Here is a 5,178-nt window from a genome sequence, read left to right as displayed (position 1 = left end):
TGAGGTCCCGGCCTCACACTACAAAATAGATTATTTTTAATTAAATCGTTTGGAATATAGAGAAATTATTATTGAATAACATTTTTTACTTATCTAAAATAAAGGAAATAATATAAGTGGCCATTAAATTTGTTATGACTACAATCATCGCTTTGGTGGCTAGGTACAAAACTAATAACTCGCATTTCCATAGTTTAGCATTAAGATTCATAGGAGTGGTGAATAGTTTCTAGCAATATAAACAAATAACCAATTTTCTCTGTTTAGAAGGTAGTTTTGATTATTTTTCTCCTAGGATGCTTTCTGTTTGGGCCGAATCGGGCTAATGTAGTGTTTGACTCAGATCGGCTGAACTAATTTAACTTTGGATATGGGTAGGGACGTGTAAAATGATACAGGCCTACACATATACCTATATTATACCTAAAAATTGAAATTTACCTTACTTAACAAAAAAATTAAACTTAACAAACTTACATTATATACATATTTAGAAAAAACGGCCCAAATTGTATACGGCCCATGTGGAATTTTCCACATTTTCCACATGGCCAGTCCACTCCTGCTCCTATGGGCATGGTGTGTAGCTAGCCTGATTTAGAGCTGCAATTTCACTAAAATAAAAATGATTTGTAAGCGTTTGTATGTGTTAATTCATTCAGCTCATGTTTTGTTACTGCTATTGTTTCTTTCTAGTTCTTTTCTAAGATTTAAAAGTCTATTCTCTTTGAAATGCTTTTGAATCTTTTAAGTTTTATTGCCTCTGACTAGGGAGGCGAAATGGAAGAATTCATAAGCATTTGTGCTTATGGCTCCTTCCAATTTCTTTCTCTCCTTTTGTAATGTCTGAAGTATTCCTGGTTTGATATATATTTTTGTGTCATCTTCATTTATATTTCTCTTTCCTGAATGAGATGAGACAAAACAGAATGATTTGTATGTATGTATATATGATTCCTTCCATTTTATTTGTAGGTCTGTTATGGACTATTCTGTAGTATATTCTAAAAGGACTTTTGTAGACCAGCTGGTTTCTTCTTTGCCAGGAAGAAATGTTTAAATTAAGAAATGCAAGTAAATTTAAACGGTAAAAGCTTAACTTTAATGTTATTTGCATCATTTATGTGCGGTGCTTTCGTCGGTTACAAGATCAAATCGTGGAGGATCGCTTATTTAAAGCGCAAGAGAGAAATCTTCCAGAATAAGCTGAGATTGACACAAAAGCAATTGGATTTGGCTAATAATTAGCATTTTGTAAGGTTTATTCCTTAATATTTAATCAAATCACGCGCAAAATTGAATCTATAACTTTTTAATATCAATAATACTTAATAATTTATTTATTTAATTTTTTAAAATTCATCCTCACCATCATTATCATCTTCCTCATCACTGCTCATCCTATGTTGTAATATACTACTTATAATCTCAATTACACTGTACTTGGTAATTGTTTTTCACAAGAAAGGAGCTTCTGGATACTTTCTAACTCCTTTTTATCTTCTTTCTTGCTCTTGTAGCTAATTCTATAATTCACTGGATCCAGAATGTCTTTGTATTCAAGGAGTTCTTGTTTATCCTTTTGATCTGTCATTAAATGAGATGGAGATGAAGAGGAATGTTACAAATGCAGCTCTGTGTAAGGCGGTCGGGACCTTATTGGAACCGTAGACGGAGTAAAAAAGTCAAAGGGGTCTGTGTGTGACTCTTTGCAAATATGGTTCCGTGAAGTTGGTCTATCTAATTTTGAACCCCCTCAAAAATGGGATAAAATTTTACAGTAAAAATGCTGGAACTATTTTCTCAAAACGATGCTAAAAATCAACTATTTTTCTCTTTGCTAGAGATGGATGAGTTCAAAAACCAAAATGTCATTGTTCCGACTACTTCTGGGACGTAATCGGAGTTATGCTGTTCACTCTGTTGAGCCTATTGTGTGTTTGACGACCAGATATTGCCCCCGACAAGCCTGTTTCATAAAGGGTTACACGTGGATCGTCAGTTCCTTTGACTTTTTGTTACTCCTATGCAGGGGCGGACTGGCCCTAAAATTTTTGCGTGGAAAATTTATTACCAGCTCAGCCCATAAATAAAAAATATATTTTTTATTTATGGGCTGGGCTACCCATAAATAAATATATTTTTTCTATTTATATTTAAGTATATTCAAAATACAACATTGACAAAAATTACAATAAGCGCGAGTCTATATTCTACAATATTAATTTTTTATTTAGAAGTTTGCTTTGTCGAACAATAATATTAACGATATCGTCAGAATGTATTTCGTTTAAAAAAATCCTTCTCCACTGACATTAACGCCAAGGCTTCTAGATTTTCTTGCGAGATACTTATAACTATCTTAGCCCGCTTTTAACTACCAGTAATTTTAACATAGAAAAGCTTTGTTCACCGGACACTTGCGTTACAGACATAGATAGCAGATATTTGTATGCTTGACCAAGTATAGAATAAGCGCCACTTAACACGTTATATCCGAATAATATATTATAACAACAAATAGAGCAATTTTTGCAAGCAATGCAGTAAGAGGATAAAATCGCATCTTTATNTAACATGAAGTTCCTTAAACAGGTTTGTTTCCATAAGACTGAATAAAAACACACAAAAAATAGTCTATTCTTATGTCAAAATCCACAATTCAAGTGATTATAATTAGTTTTATTTTAGCATGAAAATTTGACCTTAGATATCTTTAATAAGTTTCTTATTTTTTACTTTATAATTAAATAATGGAAATACAAACTTAATATATATATAAGCTATATAAACACTGTTATGTATTGATTATATTTACATTTTATATACACTAGGGTGGTCCTTATTTTTAAGTTTTGAATCTGTTCCACAATGAAAAACAAATAGTTCTGGTAAAATTTGTTGTTTTGAATTATATGTCACAATGATAAGCATAGATCCAATATGGTTGCCAACCATTTGGAATTTTTGTTGTTTTAGTTCTTCCCTTTCTCCTGAGAGGTTGTTACCTCTTTTATAATTTAAAACTATTACTGCCATGTTAAAGCATTAAGAGGCTCTTAGACCCATATCTGGAACAGATCACACTTGAAAAATTTTCAACTATCTGAATTTGATCCTGGGTTCCCAGAGCGGAAGGTCTTAAATACCTTAACAATCTGGCTGTGTTTCATCATAAGAAATATTCCCAAGTTTGTTTGTTGTTTTTTTATTGTTCATTCCTTTTTCAAGTTAGTGTTTTTTCCACATTGGGTTTGGAACTTGTTACTCCAAAAGTAGGCAACCCTAAGGACCATGCTGTTAAAATAGAAATCCTACATAAGTACAGCAGTAGGAGAACAATGTTGTTACCTCATGTTCTATAATAGTCCATGTTGGATCTTCTGAAACATTCTAGAATATAGCAGAATGTTCTACAAACTTCCAGAGCAATCTAGGGATGAGACTATAAATTCAGGCCACTTGAGGCAAGGCAGTTAGTGCAGTTCACCCAAGGGGTGAACTTCCAGTAAGTTGTTGTGTAAGAACTTAAGAAATGTGTCATAAACTTAAGGTTAGGTTAAGTTAAGGTAGGAGATTACACTAAAAAATTAAATTGGCGGTGCACTGTATTGTAAACTGAGGGTGAAATGATTCAAACTCTCCAAAGTGAATGATAGTTGATCAAGATAAGCATCTTAGAGAAAAAATTAGACCATCTTGTGTCTTCCAGCAGTGAGGTTTTGTGACATACTTGGTCCTGACGTGAAATNTTAATTTGAGGTGGAGAGCATATATTTTAAATTAAATAAATTTAAAAATATGATTAAAAATTGCAGGCCGGCGTTGCGACGTCACAATAAATAATTGCTGATTTGTAATATAAATTTACACTAGAAGGCGTCGCCGATGTCGGTGAAGAATGTCATAACTTTCCTCGCGATTTTTGTGCGCGATGATGAATTTTTATCTGGCAGTTCAAATGGAAAGAGATTTCGTCGCGGCTTATTACTCGCTAATTTAATAAATTGAAAAGCGTAAAGAAGTTTGGAAAATGTAAGTAGAACTGTTCTTCCTACTCTTTCGGACTTAACCAAAATATCATTGCTAAAGAAGCTACTAAAATACAATCTTCAAATATTAATTAATGAAATAAATAAATCAAAAACTTATACTTTAAATAAACAAACCCGTAGCCGCTACACGAGACACCTTATTACCGATACTCGGACTATTATACTAAACGAAATGTTTAAGAAACTATAAAATTAAATATTATAAAAAACATCAGAAGTTTCGCGAATTAAAACTTGAGATCGACACGAGAATTACAGTTTAATTAATTTAAAAAGGGTTAATGTCCAGATACGTGGACCGTCATGGCGGCACTTCCTGTTTCAGCCTCGAAACCAGACGGTTTGCAGACGACGTGTCACGTGACGACGCGAGCGAACGGCGGCGGCTGTCATGGCGCCTCATCGCTGATTCCAGCAAAGAAAAGGAAACAGTAGGGACGCACGTTCTAACCTAACCTAACCTATTCTAATAATATAATTGGTAATAATTATGCTAATTTATTAGAATAGGTTAGGTTAGGTTAGAACGTGCGTCGGTGCGTCACGTGACACCTCTGCAAACCGTCTGGTTTCGAGGCTGAAACAGGAAGTGCCGCCATGACGGTCCACGTATCTGGACATTAACCGAGGAATAATTATATAACCTGTCCAGTTTTCTTTGTAGATAAATCGGCGTAGTGGATAACACCACTGTATCGTCAGCAAATTGCAGTAAATGGACTTCGTAGTTTCCCAAAGAAATGGAATCTTTACTTAAATCATCAAAAACGTGTACCATGTCGTTAACATAACAAATAAACAATATCGGACTTAAGGAATCACCCTGTGGTAAACCCTTTTCCAATGAAAAGGCATCAGTAAATCCGGCACTAGTGGAAATCCTTGCTTTCAATCCTGAAAATAAACATTGAATAATGTCAATAAACTTATCTGAGATTCCAAGCATTTTTAATTTGGATAACAAAATCTTCAAAACAACACTGTCAAAAGCTTTCTCGTAGTCAATAAACGCTGCAAGTAAACGTTGTCTTTTCTTTGAAAGTTGTCTACAAATAATGGAGTGGAGAATCAAAATATTACTCAAAGTGCTCTTCCGAGGTTGGAAAGCAAACTGCACAGGTTG

Source organism: Centruroides sculpturatus, unplaced genomic scaffold (assembly GCF_000671375.1).
Source record: "Centruroides sculpturatus isolate CEXI.00-Female unplaced genomic scaffold, Cexi_2.0 scaffold6, whole genome shotgun sequence".
Lineage (NCBI taxonomy): Eukaryota > Metazoa > Arthropoda > Arachnida > Scorpiones > Buthidae > Centruroides > Centruroides sculpturatus.
This window is presented reverse-complemented; position numbering follows the sequence as displayed.